Consider the following 18,121-nt stretch of genomic DNA (forward strand, 5'->3'; position numbering starts at 1 on the left):
GCAGTGCATGCTGCTATGCATACCTGAAGTCCTAAGCGTTTGGGGGTTGGATTTGTTTGCTTTTACTGTTTCTGAATTGTTGAGCTTCTTCACCTGCCAAAAAGGAACTCAGGTGCTAAGCCAGATCTGTTCTGGGCAGATTTTATTTTTTCATGCAGCCATGAAAGAAACAAAATTCCAGCTCCAAGTAGTTAAGCAGAATTTCAGACAAGTGCTATAAAAGAAATGAAGGCCATATGTGAAAGTTTATACAGTAAAGTACTGTATCAGAAATTTTCCTTTGTATTTGCTCATCCTAGGCCCTACTCTTCAAACATTCCTTCACTTGTTATTCTTTTCTCTGCCATCCCTGCTATTGTCCTCTCTCTAGTCCTTCATCTTTTCACCTCATCTTATACACCTTCAGCTTCTGTAGCTTTTGTCCCAGATTTTCTTTAATTCTGGTCTTTCTCGTCTGGTCCCCTTCCACACTTCTTTCTCCTTCACAAATCCCTTTCTGATAATTTGTAGAAGCATTAGAAGATACTAAGGTATTTTTCTGGGGCCACCCTTCTACTTAATTTCAAATAATAAAGCATGAAGGTAATAGAGTATCTCAAGAAAATAGGAACAAGCTTTTCTTCATATGGGCAAAATTACTTATCTTTCTGTGTAAATTTTTGGAAAGTGCATCTGTTTTAGTTTATCCTTCCAAAATAATTTGATGCAAGGTACAACACAGAAAATTTCAGCCATGGCATTTGGAAAGGAATATACAGTATGAAACCAAACACTAATAAAAAAGCTCAAACAGATTTGATGATAAACATATGAATGTGCTACCTTTAATCAAGAGCAAAAAAACAGCTGACCCGTGCTGTATTCCAATTCTATTATATATATTCTGTCGTAGTGTGGAGATGCACCGACAGCTTTATATTGTTGCAATAGTGAAAACATTAAGACCCAGTAGCAGTAGCAGTGTATGGAAACATGGTAGTTTCCTGAACTTTAAGTGTAGTGTGCTCAACAACACTCCGTTGCTTTCATTATCTAGCTTTATGTAGTGAGAAGCATATTGATTTGCTTAGTTACTTAATAAGATAATTGCATGTGTTTATATCATTCTTACATGCATGTTATTTAATTTGTCGATAGTTCGACAGGGAATACGCCATGGAGCTGGAAGATGCAACTATGGCATGTCTGCAGCTCCAAATGTCTGAGGTGCCAGCTGAGAGATGGGAACATCAGACCCAGAGGTATGAGAGCTCTAACTGGTATGGCAGGACCAGGATGTGTGAATTTTAGTCTTTGGCAACTGGTAGAGCGTGCAGTTCTTTGTAGGGTGAAGAGGGGGAACACAGTTGCTGAGGCAGGAGACATGACTAAATGTTTTGACAGTAGTGATTCAGGGCATGATGAGATGCCTGAGTCATTTTCTTTTATACAAACATAATCTCATTTTCAAAATAAAAAACCTTTTAATAGAATGGGAATATGATGTAAAGATAACTTTATTTACTCTGTTACAGAACAGTTAATTTCCTTGGTAGTGGGGAGAAATGATGCAAACAATTTTTTACTTCCTTGTGATAGTGAAAGTAACCCTGCTTTCTGTCTAAGACAGACATGTTTCTCTGATGACTGGACATTCATCTGCATAGCTGAGGCTTTCCTCCTTTCAACACACAAAACACATTCTGTTCTTCAGCAGCATAATTTGGGATGAAAGATGTTGTTTTAGCCTAAATATAGATGACAATCTGAACTCTAAAACAGGATTTAAGCGGAGATTCAATACTTTAGACCAAAATTATTATCCGCAAAAACCTCTACTCAGAAGTCATTTGATCCTGGATGTGCCCAAATTTACCTGTCACTCTCCTGTTTGACCTGAGAGTTTGTGCAGTAAATAGAGTTCTCTTCATCAACTCTGTGCCTTTCTGCCACCCAGCCTTGCTGAGACTGAAGGACTGTTCTCTGTTTCACCAATGTCTTAATTTGGTGTTAATCCCACTGTGCATTAACTGTCAATTATTACTGTGCATTATCTGTCAATCACTGTAACAGGGCCCAGTGTGGGAAAGACTTGTACAGTCATAGGCATAACTTGATTTCTGCTGCTCACATGGGAATACTTAATTGGTAAACCTCCTCGAGGGCTCTGATGGCAGTTGCAAAAAAGCTATCAACCCCCAATAGATTGGTGTATTCATGTTTCCCCATTAATCATTTAGAATTTTTGAAAATAAAGATGTTGGGTGCAAAATAAGTAATATAGGATAAAAGACTGTGTTGAATCAACAGTTGAATGAGTAGTGTAAACTTTTATCACTTTGCAATACTTTTTGTCACTTTTTATCACTTTGCAATACCGGTTAGCGAATATAATACAAAGGATAATGTCAGTAAAAAGGGATAGGCGTATTCCATTTACGAGTTCCTTATTTCAGTAAAAAGAAACCAAAATCTATTTCTGTAACTGTACATCATGCCAGTTCTGGTAAGTAAAGGATGGTTGATAGGTATATGAAATAATTGGATAACTAATGGCTCGCCAGGAGGTCATGTCAAAGCCTCAGGTTTTGTTGGCCCCAGTGATAGGTATTAACAAAGTAAATATTCAGTTACCAATGCTGCTTTCAGTATGGAATGTTATCACTGGCCATTCATCAGCCCGAGAGTTTTTATTGTGTTTACAAATTAACAGCTACATTCTGGAAACAACAATTTTGCAGCTTGTTACTGTAAGACCTTAGGTCAATAACTTCTCCTAAGTACTCCTGTACAAGTTTCCTTAAGTAGCTTTAACTGTACAAAGGTTGTGCATGGGCAACTCTGTCAGTTAAGCTATAGATAGGGTTTCACAGGAGACTTGTCCAAAACAAACATTAAAATAAAGGAAAAGACAGTTGAGAGACTTCTGCTTAATAGGTTGGGTAAATTACTTTTAATTTTTGAAGTATGGAGAAAGATTATTTGTATCCCATTTCAGCTGTGGAAAATGAGAAACAATTTCTAAGCCGTTAGCTCCAGGTTATAGACTTATCAAAATGGAGTCTGAGGCTAGAACCAAATCTGGTGCTTTATTTTCTGTATGTGTAAACATTGGGAACATAAAACTGGAATTTTATGGAAATGACTCATGCAGTACAAATATGGAAGTGACAAGTCTGGAAAGACTGGAACAATGACAATTTACTAGGGAGTTAGTTGATGCATTTTGTTTAGTGTATAGGTTCTTGCTCTTAAACCTGCAAATGTGTTAAGGGGTCGACTTCTATTATTACCAGCCTCAGAGCCTCATGTAGAAGCTTTCTGTTTAGTAAAAATCTTTCTTTTTTTAATTTGCTCATATCAGGTTTTGCTATTTGCAATTAGGTTTGTTAATGTGTGGCTTATCTAAAATACAGGAAAGCATTCTGCACTTGCCATTCGTAAAGAGATGTATATTTATCTGATCACACTGTTATGCCAGAGATGTTACTGATTTCAGTTTATTCTCGCCACTGAAAGTCATTTGAGCCTTGTGGATACTGAGTAAATACTTCCATCCCAAGCCAGGCTTTGCTTAACATCATTTGTCAATAACTGAGTATTCTTTAAATCATTCTTTGAATTCTAGCACTTTGTAAACTTTTCATTTGCTTTGTTATGTCACAGATGTAGTTTTTTGTTTAGAGACACATGAGCTTAGGAATATAATGCTAAACAAAAACATCTTGTCTGTGGCGTTTGGCTTATTTTCAAATGTCATGAGGAAATGGTCCTTACTGTGATAGTATAAAGAGCAAGTGTACACACTATTTCTGAGAGAAATAATATTCACTGTGATCTTTGCTAAGGGTAATAGTTCCTTATTTGTAGGTAGCTTTTAACTTGGCGCAACAAAGGGTGCCTTCGCAAAAAGCTGTGATTAGATGCAAACTGAACAAGTATCTCAGTGGCTGAGTCTTAGATGCTCAGTATCTCTTTGAAATACAGATAACATTCATTATCAGAGTCCTTGTCTTCTAAACTGTAAGCAGTAATCTTTATATGCCCCACAATGTAATGTCACTTGGTATTACAAAATCACAGAATGGCCGAGGTTGGAAGGGACCTCTGAAGATCATCTAGTCCAACCCCCCTGCCGAGCAGGATCACCTAGAGCACCTTGTGCAGGATGGCATCCAGACGGGTTTTGAATATCTCCAGAGAAGGAGACTCCACAACCTCTCTGGGCGGCCTGTTCCAGTGCTGTGACCCCCTCACAGTAAAGAAGTGCCCTCTCATATTCAGATGGAACCTCCTGTGCTTCAGTTTGTGCCCATTGCCTCTTGTCCTGTTGCTGGGCACAACAGAAAAGAGTCTGGTTCCATCCTCTTGACACCCTCCTTTCGCATATTTATATGCATTGATGAGGTCTCCCCTCAGTCTTCTCTTTTCCAGGCTAAGCAGGCCCAGCTCTGTCAGCCTGTCCTTGTACGACAGGTGCTCCAATCCTCTCATCATCTTCGTAGCCCTCCTCTGGACTCACTCCAGCAGCTCTGTGTCCCTCTTGTACCAGGGAGCCCAGAACTGGGTATAATACTCCAGGTGTGGCCTTACCAGGGCTGAGCTGGGGGAAGATCACCTCCCTTGACCTGCTGGCAACACTCCTCCGAATGCAGCCCAGGATACCGTTGGGCTTCTTGGCCACAAGGGCTCATTGCGGACTCATGGTCAGCCTGCAGTCCACCAGGACTCCCAGATCCCTCTCTGCAGAGCTGCTCTCCAGCAGGTCACCCCCCAGCCTGTACTGGAGCCTGGGGTTATTCCTCCCTACGTGCAGGACCCTGCACTTGCCCTTGTTGAATTTCATGAGGTTCCTCTCGGCCCAACCCTCCAGCCTGTCGAGGTCCCTCTGAATGGCAGCACAGCCCTCTGGGGTATCAGCCAGCACAACCCTCTGAGCTCTGCCATGCAGCCAGTTGCCAATCCACCTCACTGTCCACTCATGTAACCCACACTTCCTGAGCTTGTCTATGAGGATGTTCTAGGAGACAGTGTCAAAAGCCTTGCTGAAGCCAGGGTTGACCACATCCACCACTCTCCCCTCATCTACCCAGCTAGTCATCCCATCGCAGAAGGCTATCAGATTGGTTAAGTATGATTTCCCCTTGGTGAATCCATGCTGACTATTCCTGATCACCTTCTTATCCTCCCCATGCTTGGAGGTGTCATCCAAAATCACATACATTTACCTGAGAAGTCTCTTTGTCAAGAACTGTGTTTTAAAGCAAGTCAATAACGCATGGAAATGGCTTTACGCTGTGCTACCCACTTGGTCAGTTGCTTTGCTGTGGTGTTTCCTACTGCCGAGGGGCTGTGTATTTCTTCTTGAGCATAAGCCAGCTGGTGTGTCTTTCAACTTTTGTATTATTTGATTTAATTTATCTTATACTTCTGTCAAGCCAGATTTTATGAAATAGTGTTAACTGAAATACACAGTAGTCATCAAGTATTCCTTTCAGCTCGTGATTAATCAGGGCAGACATTAAATTAAAAAAAAAAAAATCTTTGAAGAATACTTTCTGTTTTGCTCATAACTGTTTGCTGATATTTAAAATAGTTTTTTAAAGTTCAGAAGCAGATGGAGGCATCTGCCACTTGCAGGTAACTGTTTAACAATGTTTGGTTTTGTTCTTAGTCGGAGAGGTCCCATCACTCCACACTTAAACAAAGGGGGAAACCCTGTGTGCTTAAGTAACCTGGGAGAGTCTGAAGAGAATTCTGGACCTGGTGTTTGTTGTCCTGACCTAGGACCTGGGAGGCATAAGAAGTTAAGTTCCCTGTTCTGTCATTATTAACCTGGGTGCCTTTTTCCCTAGAAGAATCATATTCTACATTAATCCATTTAGAAAAGGATAAACTTGTGTTTTGAGTCAATAACATCTGAGCAAAATTTGGCTGGATGCTTAACTGCCTCATATATAGTGCTGTATCAGCTGCTGCCCCCCAGCATTAGGTTGAACCTCTTTGTTACATGGGCTTCCTTCTGCTTGTGTTAAGCTTCATCTGGTTAAAAACTAGTGCGCTGTATGTCCTTCTATTATTGCAGCTTATTTTTTGCAGAGTCTGTGGTATCCTTCCATGCTTCTTGGAAGAATTTTTAAAATAGTGTTTTGATTAAGATTTCCTGCTATTCCACAGAACATTTTAAAATATTTTAAAAGTAGTTTTTAAAAGACATAAAGTTGACAAATTCTTGTAACTATTAGATTGACGTATGTTCTGTATTAGGTAACATCACACAGGATCAGGGATTTTCTCAGTTTTACCTTCATTTTCTCTGTAGTCATTTAATCCTCAGAAAGTCAGCTGTATCTCAGATGGTATGAAACAAGGAACAAGGAAAACAGTGTGTTTCAAAACATCAAACAGAAGTTAGTAGCCTGGAAAATATTATATCATGATGGCAGACGGCTATAGACTGTGTTTGCTGGTGACACCTCCCTGATACTCACTGATCTGAGGACTGATTTTCATGCCTAAAAATAAAGCATTGGTTTTCCACAATTGTGCAACTGCAAGGGCTCTCTTTTATTTTCTTTTTTCTTTTCTTTTTTTTTTTCTTCTTTTTAGAGATCACAAAGTAGTGTTTAATTGTTGTTTACAGTAGAGAATGCAGAAACCTGTTGAGTCTTGGAGAGACTTTTCTCCCCGAGGAGATCTGCGGAGTTTATCTTCTGTTAGCTGAAAGCATATCACATAGAAGGTTGCAGCTTTATAGCCAAGATTTTCAAAAGTAATTCTCATATTGCTTGTAGATACTTAACTTGGAAGACCTTAAAAATTATGCTTGGTGTTACTTTGCTGTTTCACTGTGTTGCCATATAAGATCAGGAAAATAAGATCACTTTTCTGGACTGCTGTTTCATATTCTGTTGTGTCCTTTTGGATTACATGGAAGGGTCTCTCTTTTACTATTTGTGTAACGTTGCATAATTGTAACTGCAACCAACAATTAGGGTGTCACGATCAAGACAGTAAGCAACAACTCGTAGTGGATCTGGATACTGTTTTTGTTGTGGTGGGTTTTATTTTCATTTTGGTTTGGTTTTCTTTGTTTTTAGTTTTCGTTGTTTGCTTTGGTGGGTTTTGTTTTGCTGTTGTTGCTTGTTTGTTTGTTTGTTTGTTGCATTTAAGAACCAAGGGAATTAGAGCTTTTACCTCTCTGACTGTTTAGGACTTTGTTGACAAGTGACCAAATGACAGTTAAATGGTTATTCCCCTGCTAACATGATACTGAATTGGGAAGATACTAGAATGGTCACAGTCATTTTAAGAAGCATTATTTAAGAAGCATCAGCCTAAAAATAGAGAGAAATCAAAATTCTGCTCCCAACTGACATAATTTTCCAACCAATAGTATTTCACACAGTTACATGCTACTGAGTCTGGTAATTTCTCATTGATTAAATGCAGATCTTCTGAAAAGACACCTGGTGTGTATTATGAAATTTAAGAAATAGTTAATCCCTGCCCTGTGTTTGTTCATTATCCTTCAAGTTCCGTCATAAGCAATAGTGCAGGTTTTACAGCTGATTTAATAATACAAAGAATGTATACAATATGAATGGTAGCATGAAAAGTAACTTGAATGAAAATCCATGTCTAGCTGAGGGAGGAACGGAACCCTAAACTCTAATCTAACAAAGGCACTTTGGTAGGAGCAGATCAGGTAACAAACTGAACCTATAATCAGCTGACTTTACGGTATGCTGTGCTTGTGTGATTTTATTTATTATTTATTTACTACTAAGAATTTATTTTCTGATTTGTGTCTGAAAGAAATCACAGGTCATAATGGTACAGCTTTGGTCTGTAGAACTCTGTAAAATTCTAAGAACCTGGAGTTCATAGAGTGCTTGTTAAAAGAAAAGCCAAGATTAATCTTGCCATTATGCATTACCGAGTTCTGCCTTGGTCTATAAGATCAAAGATATTCTGAATAATTACTTCTCTGGTTGTTTACTTCTCATACTGTTAATTGGTGACCTGATCCAAATCCTCTGAAGTAAAAGGTAAGACCTCTGTGTACTTCAGTGAGCATTCAGTCAGGTTTTACACCATTTTTCACTGCCTTGGAATACTTACAGAAATATACCATGCTTAATCATGTTTACCAGAATTAAACGTGAAATGCTTTTGTTTATCTAATTTTACAAAATTTAGTTTCTGCAGTAGACCAAAAGCAAGTACATTCCTCCTTGTTACAATGGCTAAATATGGGGAAGACATAAGGAGGATTTTAAAGTTTCTTTGACCACTGATTAATTGCCTTCATTTGCCATGCCACATACAATGTTTTGGAAAAGTAAACATTACAGAAGACAGCAGCATGTCTTTTACTGAGGAACTACACTCCCTTTTTTCTCATTTTTGACTTTGTCAATATTAACGCCTGCAGTCTGTTCAAAATTTAGTTGATGGATTGCTGATCATTAAGTTTATACTGTGCTTATCTGTGTTTATCAACATGCACCTGCAGTCTTCCTCCTTGATGACAATGGTCACCAATTCTCCATGGTGCATTCAATTCTGTCAATTATTGGAGGTGGGGTGGTGGGTTTGTTTGGTTTGTGTTGTTGTGGTTTTTTTCTTTCCAAAATTATCATCTAACTGGGTAGGAGTTGGTCTGAGATGAGGAACGTAGTGCAAAAAAACTACCAAAAGTATTCATGAGCTATCACTTAATTTCTTATCCAGAACTTTCAGACATTGCATGGGCAGAAAGTGTGGATACGTCATTATGTGCTTGGAAAGTCATCGTTACTGATACAGTCGTTCTACCAAATCAAGACATTTGTTAACCGTGAGAATTTGTCTTTTCATTATGAAGTCATTTCAGGATGTCAGTCATCTGTCTTACGTTCAGATTTGCACTTCTGTTGATAAGAAATGCGATTTCAAAACCAGAAGCATGGGAGGAAGTAGAATTAGAGATGGTATATTGGATGATGGCTTTGACACTTCATGGTAATACAGGGAATACTGATCCCCAAAAGCACCACTGGGAAGAATCCTCAGTTTGTAATTAAGTCTTAGAAACTATCTGTTAGTACTGGATTGGCTCAAGCTTGTACAGGAGAAGAAAGGAGGAAATAATATAGTGGTTTTCAGCTTGTGCTGGTCATAGAGCTATCCTGAACTACTTTAACTTTATGGACAGTGTTGTAAAGACACAGAAAATTCCCCTTTACAGTCCCTTCTGCCAAGTATCAGATGACTAAGCCAAAACTAATCATAAAAATAAGATGAGGCAAGAACATGCCAGAAGTAGTATTTCTGTCACTCAGGAACCTTTAAGCCTTGTAAACAGTGAAGTACAGTCTACATCAGCTCCTTTTGCTTAGGTGGCTGTGGCCCAAATATACCCTTACTGCAATAATTAGATGAAACATTTAGACTGCATTACATGATTATTTTACAGCCTATCCTTTTAGGAATAGAGACAAAAAAAAATCTTATGGATAATCAGAGCACCTCCTAATTAATTTGTAGTACTCCTTTCTTTTTATTAGGACTGTTTATTATAGATTAAACCCTACGACTTAGCCCATTTCATAATTAAGTCCATAACTTTCTAGAATCTAACCTTACTAAATTTCAACACAGTTTTTTCCACATTGTTTTTTTTCTTTTCTTCTTCTTTTTAATAAGTGACTTGTCTAACTCCCAGGTGGTGTTCCCTCTTCCAAGCTTAGATTCGCAGGCTAGTTTTCCTGTCAGGAACTGGGGGAATAAGCGGCGTTTGTCCCAGACCAAACTAAATAGTACAGTGCTAGCCTGGAACCTTTAAAGAAAGAAGGTGGGTTGGGAAAAGCAGCACAATCAGAATATCTGCATCCTTTTCTGCTGGAATACTGTTTCTAGCTTGTGCCCCAATACAAGAAAGACATTGAGAAATGAGAGTGAGTTCAGTGGAGGGACACCAAGGTGGCCAGGGACTAAGGCACATGCCTCAAGAGCGGAGGCTGAAGGAACTGGGCTTATTCACCTGGAGGAGACCCAAGGGACCTAGTAGCAGCTTCCAAGACCTATGAGGAGGTTGCCGAGGAGATGGAGCCAAGTTCTTCACAGCGGCACATGGTGGGAGCATGAGAAGCAATGGGCAGAAACTGAAATAAATTCAGACTGGGTATAGGGAAAAACTTTTTTTGCCATGAGGACATTTTAGCAGTGAAGTAGGTTGCACAGAGATGTTGTGCACTCTCCTTCCTTGGAAGTTTTCAAGACCAGCCTGGATCAAGCCCTGAGCCACCTGCTCTGACCTCATTGCTGACCCTGGTTTGAGCAGGAGGTTAGACTAGATGAACTACTAAGGGAAGGATAACAAAGACATTATGCTGTGAGGAAAAAAAAAAGTACTTGAAAGCACTTTTTTTGATTGTTTCCCGCTACAGGTAATGATCTTTAATCATTTTCTAATGAATTAACTTCCTGCTCTCTTAATCCACGATGGAACAATGTTCCTTCTGTTTGCATCTAAAGTTAACCTGAGTGTATTACCCACTTTAGTATTAAGCAAAAATGTGATTTTCAGTATTTTAAAAGTGTGCCTATGTGCTTCCAAAACAGAACATAGCAAAAATAGATTTCAGGCTTTGGGGATTTTGGTAGAGTTCCCAGTAGACTTAATAATAACCTTTCTGAGAGCTCATTAAACACTGAAGAAAGATTCTCTGTTAGTATTTCATAAAAAGAATGCAATATATTTTGCAATTGCAGCATTAAAAACATATGAAGTCATTCATTTAGGAGAAAGTTATGTGGAAAAGTAAGAAACAACCACATTTCAGAACTCAGTGATGGGACACTGGATTGAGAGAACTCACTTAATGCTCAGACTGACCTTAAACATTAATTTGGTGTGAGTGGTGGGTAAGTTTTCATGTCCTACTAAGCTGAAGAACATGACCCACCTTCCATGATAAAACAGAATTATAACCATACTTTTTTATAGAGTGGCTAAATCAGCCTTCAAAACTATATCATTCTCTATTCAACTTCAGTTTTCTGAGCAATTTCTGTGGAAGTGAATTGTTTTCATGATATTTCTAGTATATTCCCATGAGAAATAATAGAGCATTTGGCTGTTTTTCCCTTATATTGTGAGGGGACTGTGCAGTGAGATCAAAATTATGTGTATTTTTTAATGATATTTTCATACCTTTGGATGAAAAACAGCACAGAAATGCAGAATGTAGTTATGCCACAAAAAAAGTAGTCCTTGTGATTTCTTAGGCTGAATTTTAGCTTGTGTTCCATTCTGGTTTAGGTATTTTTAGTTTTTTTTAAGGGTTGCTTCTATACTTTTATACTTCAATATTCTGTTCTTAATTTCAGTGCAGATATTTATGGATTTTATTTCTCGTAACCAGTATTCAAATCTTTTATGGTCTGACCTTGACTAGAAGTTCCGTATCGCTCTGATATCAAGCAGCTGTCGGTTACTTCAGACCACGCTATTACTAAATGAAAGCACACCTGCCGTTCTGTAGCCCACTGTTAATTCTTGAGACAAAAACAATCTTGGTAGACATGGTAGTCTTAATGTCACCTTTCTTTACACTACAGCTGTGACAAGCGTGAACTGCAGGTCCCAAGTAGTTTTGTAGTTCTGTTTTTCTCATCCACAAGCAAGCTTTTCCTTACTCTCCAGACAGTGAAGTCTTCAATAGTCTCAATATAATGCAGTTATGTCATGGAGCGTAGGATGTGCAACCCAGCGTGCACAGAGCCCAGCAAGCAGCCACACACAGGCTACTGGGCAACTGCCAGGTTTTGTTTTACCTTCTTGCTTTAATCTGCTAGCAGCCAGCCTCTGCTGCTGCAGCTGGGGCTGAGGATCCTGCGGGACTGACTCACCCAGTCAGTACTTCTGAGAAGTCACTTCAGTTTGTGCCTGGGTGCACGTTGTCTCAAAAATCTGATTATTGGTTGTCTGGTTGCTGTCTCCCTTCTTTACTTCCCCGTCAATGTTCGTGACGTGCACAAATGGAAATTTTGAAAAAGACGGATGATGAAGGGATTTTATGTTATTACTCCACTTCTGTATTTGGCCTGACTCTTACAGCTTGCGGACAGGAAGGGATGGGTTTACGGGCACAGCACTGTAACTTTTAACACTCTCCCTCACTTTCATTTTCACTCTCAGACGTTCACACCATGAAATTTTCCACCCTGCCCTGTCAGCTGATATACAATTTTAGACTTCCTAGATCAGGATGTGGCAGATGAAACATCACACTTATTACCTTAAAATGCATTTTAGTAAACTTTAAGCGTGCACAAAATAAAAAGTGGGAGTCCAGACAGTAGATTTGGGATCATACTCAAATTTGCATATTTTAAAGTGCCGATACCTGAGTCTGTTTTCAATTTTGATAGAAAGTTGCTATCCCCGCTTTATAAGTACATTCCAAAATAATGAAGAACCTAATGAAGATGCTACTGTTAATGATAAATACATTAAAATCCTTTGAAATGGCATGGATGGTCCTTAAAGATGCAATAAGCAAGCAAAACACTAGACCAAACAAATGGGTTTGCAATATTGCAAATTTTAAGGCTGCATTCAAAGCAAACAAATTTTCTTTGGGAAGTGAAAATCCAAACCAGTGGAATAGAAGATGATTAACGATAGTCACTATGAGGAGATATTTGGGAGCCCATTTTTAACAATAGTTGTTAGCAGTATTGATCATATGTTTCATTGTCAGAACCTGGTACTGTAAGGAAGCTTCCAATAAAAACAGAGCATTTATTGCGGTTCCAAAGCACAAAGGCAGAAAAGGATTGGAGAGAAACTCGATTGTATCACTGCATAGATCTTCATCTGAAGACGTACAGTGTCTAAGAGCTAGCTGCCATGGACCGGCTTTTTTGTGGTTGAGGGTGGGATGTCATAAAGAAAGAAAGTGTTCTAAGAAAACCTGTTACATTTTTTCAGCTTCTAAATTAAATGCAGCAAACTGATCAATTTGAAGTCTCACATCTTGATAAAAATTACCAGTTTCATTTTCCATGTCTCCATTAGACATTTAAAGAAGTAGCGAGTTAGAAAGTAAAAAATTCTAGTCTATATTACCGTGTTATTGTCTGTGATGTGCATTTGCACTTGTCACTGTTTCTGTCTCCATCCTGTAGTACAGGGGCATTTGCACCATACTCCACCCAGAAGAGTGGTAAAGCCAGTGACTGAAACAGACCCAAGTGAGATTAGCAAGCAGTGAAAAACAAGGCAAAGAAAAGGTCACCTGTAACCTTTAAGAACTTCTCAGCCTACCATTCCTAGATTCTTCACGATCCATGTGTTGCAAGCTTCCTCTTCCATTTCTGGTACATTTGGCATTCAGTGTAGGAATTTTGGAACTTTTTTTTTTTAGGAAACATTTTTGTATGAGAAGTGCAAAGTTGCTAGTGAAGGGATTGTAGACTCTGTCCCAAGGTGATATGGCACCCAGTCAACGACACAAATCCTCACTGTTATCATTATTCAGGTATTCATTTACCTCTGAGTTGAAAAAGTAAAGCGAGGCTTTCCAGTGGCTCAGTGTCCCGTTGTGTCAGAAACGATACTGCACAACCAAAGAGAATATTCTTGTCTTCAGATAACTTCTCGTGCATGTAATACGTAGTGAGGAGTTGCCAGGGAAGTGATGTCTTTCCTACAGTTAAGTGATGATAACGAGATGGAAAATGTGAATGAAGAGTCATAGCTAATAGATAAAACAGAACGTCAGACCAGAAAAAGAACAGAAAGTGAATGAATGTTCATTAGCCAAATGAGCTAAATTGTTTGTACCATGAAGTAGTCAAGTGTGTAATGAGCATTTTACTGAAGAGCATGAGTCCATTTTCTTAATGTAAACGGTCTTTGATGATGATCTTTGATGATGATTTTTATCTAACCATCTTAATCTTTGGTATGTTATCTCAGTAACTAGGCAGCTTTTTTTTTTTCTTTCTTTTTTTTTTTCTCTGTGAGTTTTGCCCCTCATACTGACCTGTATGTGTTTTCTGGTGGTTCAGAAATACGTTGGTTACAGGTATCCTGCTGACAGGGCAGGGAGATGGACCAGGTGTCATGTGGAGGTCCTTTGCAACCCTTTTCTAACACTCCTGTGTTACCGGTGCTCTAAGCACCAATTGCCTGGTCAGCCAGTGAAGGGGGCAAACGGCGTGAAGCAGGAAGCAAAGTGCAGGTTTCCTCAGGAAAAGGAAAAGCATAAGGGACAGAGCCAGCAGTTTGTAAATGCAAATAGAGAGCTTCCACCCTGTCAGAGGTGGAGCATTTGAAGTCAGATCTCCTGAAGTGACAGGTGGCTGCAGTGTTACGTGTCTCGTTTGTGATGTGGTACGGAACGTTTCTGGAAGACCGTCACAGGACGTCTTGGATTAGATAGGTAAAGAACATTAGAAGAAAATCCCTAGTGATTTAGGATGAGTTGGGACAACTGAAAATCTTTTCTGTGGGGTTACATGAAGTTAGGAAAATAAGCTTTTGTTATCATCAGCGTCCCCTCAGTGTAATAGTTCATTTAGGGCACAAGTTTGCAGGATCTCGGAGGAGCAACCTTACAAGCATAGCTCCTTACAGCTTCTTGAGCTCATGCAGAATATTGCAATCAGACAAAGAATGTGACTTGGTTTTGAATGAAACTGAAGAAAGCCTGTTGTTGAGGCTACAAACTATAGTTTTGTTTGTGTTTGAAGAAACAAAACCAAATTTGATTAAAAATTGCTGCATGCTTCGAATGCCATTGAATAGGTCAAACATTCTGCTCTGAAAGGATACCTCTTTTGTCAAAGGTAATGCAAGAAAAGCAACCAGATCTTGCGTTTTGATATGGCAGAGGCAGAAGTGGCTTGGGTAGGAAAAGGAATCAGTGCGGAACAGGTTTTCTAAAGGAGGAACTCTCCATGCAGAGTAAGGTATTTGTGGAAGGAGTGCACGGTGAGCTTGTTTAGCTAATCTCTAACTCCACCTAAGAAATGAGTGGTGCTGTCTTGTTCTTGTAATAGTGTTTTGTCATTGATTTGGGTGAGTAAAAGAGCAGATCCTTTTTGAAAAACTGGAGTGATTAAGCAGTTTGCTGAATGGCTGTGTGTCTGCCAATCCTATAAACAGTGCTTATGAGGAAAGAAGATGTTTCTCCTCTTCTGGTCATTCCAAACCTGATCTTTCCTACCTAATCCCGATGTAACCTTTCCTTGTTCCCAGCAGTCTCAAAGCAAGAAGTGGGGATGGTGAGTAATAAAAGCTTAGAAATAATTAAGCATCGCTGAATTCATTTAAATCTCTACTAAGATCTGTCCCTTTTTTAAGGTACTATATTAAGATTCCTTGTGATCTATAGAAAAGTGAGGTCAGATTTTAGAAGAAGGGGAAGGATTGAAACAATTTTTAAACATTGACAAAACAGCAAATGCCAAGATGGGTGTAACCTTGTTTTTTGATTTCTCAAGTTTCCTTCAGTTCAGACACTTTCAATTTGACTAGTGAGATGCAGTTAATAAAAACAAAACAAAACAAATCAAAAAGCTGTGTTAAAAAATGTATGGAATATTGATGAGCAGTGAGTGCAAAGAGGCACAAGCACGATACAGTCAAGCAGATGAATGCTCAAACTGCAGCAAACCCAGGACCATTTTGCAAGAGGTTCTTCTCTACAGTCCTGGCTGTGATATATATACAGGTGTATTCATGCATGAACACATGTAGTCATAACACTACGTCTAAGAGTGCTTTACACAAGCACATAATGTTCATTTTTAAATAGACAAACTGAGATACAGAAAAAAAATGTATTGCCTAAGCTTGTCCAGTAGAAAAGTGACAAATGAAAGAGAACCTGGGATTCTTTGTTTCTCTTATAGCCCTGTGCAGATCTACAGATCCTTGATTAGCACTTGTAAATCTTTCTCTCTTTGTCATTGTAATTTGAAAACAGATCTAAAATGTTTCTTCAACATAGTGTTATTCAGTCATACATAATGCTCACAAACAAACAGCTCAGGCTAAAATCCTTGAGACCATACTGGCACACCACAGTATTTCTGAGCCTGCAGTTGCCTGGGAGCACTTTGTTCTGCATGCCACTGTTGGCTCCTGGATTGCTTGTGGCCTCAAGGAGAAACAAGTAGACCTCAAGTAGAAACATAACTTTGTGCTATATTTAGATCCACATTTTGTCTTAAATTTAAAATCAGCTCAATAGTCCCATCTTCATCATTTATTTGTCCTTCTGGCATTTACACATAAATTATGTGAATAGTTTATGCTTTCAGGGAGTTGCAGTTTCCTTCCAGTTTGTCTAATATGTTGGAAAAGCACGAAAGAGCAAACCTCACAGGCAGCAATAGCTCGAATAGGGTTTGGAGAGGAAGCAACTCTACAAATACTATACTGAGAAGTGTTCTTTAAAATGGTATCAAAAATTAGGAAATAATACATTACTAAGTGTAAATTCATGTTAAAATACCTGTGTTTAGTTATAAGCACCTGTTTAAATGATTTACTGATACATTCCATAGAGCTCTCTGATACTGTTCAATTTATATAAACTTCTTTATGAAAGTCACAGACTTAGGCTTTCTACAGCCCCTGGCTGAGTGTAGAACAGCCAACCACTGATCTGATCAGTAAGAGTTACTTCAGGATTCTTTTTTTGCATTTTAACATTGCCTGCAAGATTGCAAAAACTGCTCACTGTAATCTATTGCCCTTATCACTGAGCATTTGCAGGAATCAGAACTGCAGCACCCTGTACAGGAAGGAAGGGATGCTTGTAACATCAGGAATTAGTCACAGCTCCGTCTCCAGGCGCTGCAGGTTATGTAATGCAGTAGCAGGACATCAGCTACACACCCTCCCACACAGAAAGAAACAGTGGGAACCTTTAGGGATTCCCCTTTTGTCCACTGTCCATGTGTAGTCTTACTGTGCTATTTTGCATACGTAGCCCTGGAGTATAAAATGCTTGTGCCTCACAGGACGGGTGCAGAGCAGGAGAGGTTAAAGGGAAGCAACTTCCATAGAGAAGACCATCTCCTTGCAGATTTGGAAGAATCTCTCACAAAAACACGGTAAGACAACACTGTGTAATTGTTCAACTGACTGTTGATTTACTACAGCTTGCAAAGGGAAATAATTGTATGGCAAACTATTTTTTCCTTACTAGGAGCAAAGTGTTGGAATCAGTTTTCCTCTCATTTCCAAGCTATCCTGCAGTTCTGAAAACTTTATCCCCCTTCCAGCTGTCTTTAAAGGTTTGTGCATGTAACACTTAACATTATAAATGTTCTTTGAACATTTGTTCCTCATTTGAACATCTGTTGTGAAAGCGTAACAAGCAAGCAAGTTATTGCTCTAATTGCCAATGAATGGAAAATGACTCTTCCTTCTCTTTTATTTTTTCTTTCTTACTCTTTCCCTCTTTTCTCTCTTTCTCCTCTCTTTTTTCTCTCTTGCACGGTTTTCTTTTACTCTTTTGTCCTTTCTTTTCCTCTTTCTCTCTTTTCCTCCCTATTTTCTATTTTCTATATTCTTTTTCTTCCCTTTCCTTTACTTTCTTACTTCCCCTCTTTTCCCCCCTTTCTATCTCTCTACTTCTCCTTTCCTTCTCTCTTCATTTATGCATGCTATACAATAATATACAGTATGCTTTGTAATAATAAGCACTCACATTGCATCATTTTTTATTTCAGGGTAGTGGTCTAGATTTGTTCCTACTTTGTAACTGTTAAGAAATGCTTATTACACACTATTTCTTTTACTGGTGTTAACAGACAAGTTTTAGCACATTACAGCTCCTGCACAGATAGTTGCATTCATTTCTTTTCCTGTGTGATTTTACAGCAGACAGCATCCTTGTAGACTAGTATATGACTGTTACGTTATGCATACAAACTTTGAGGCTAATTCTTCTTTACCTAGCAATTTTCTAGTTTGCTCTCTTTCTCCTTGTCACACAAGTTTGCTATATTTGTCCTGGCACAAGAATATCCTTTACAGTCAGAAATTAGCAGAAAATCTATGTTAAAATGAATAACAATAAAATCTAACATTTATATAAGAATTATATACAATCTATATTCAAATATATGC

General features: G+C 38.8%; 1 protein-coding gene across 4 annotated transcripts in view; it reads left to right on the top strand.

The window, feature by feature from the left end:
• Positions 1-18,121, top strand: part of NOS2 (nitric oxide synthase 2) — a 37,997-nt gene that overhangs the window by 218 nt on the left and 19,658 nt on the right. Inside the window, exons 2-4 of one of the 4 annotated variants that reach the window (XM_083805920.1) lie at positions 1,138-1,241; positions 17,008-17,100; positions 17,196-17,283. The gene's annotated coding sequence lies outside the window, so the exon portion shown is untranslated. Of the gene's footprint in view, positions 1-1,137; positions 1,242-5,675; positions 17,101-17,195; positions 17,284-18,121 lie in introns of those variants that run through there. The other 3 variants (XM_083805918.1, XM_083805919.1, XM_083805917.1) reach the window with 3 other exon arrangements.

This window comes from Anser anser, assembly GCF_964211835.1.
Source record: "Anser anser genome assembly, chromosome: 20".
Taxonomy (NCBI): Eukaryota; Metazoa; Chordata; class Aves; order Anseriformes; family Anatidae; genus Anser; species Anser anser.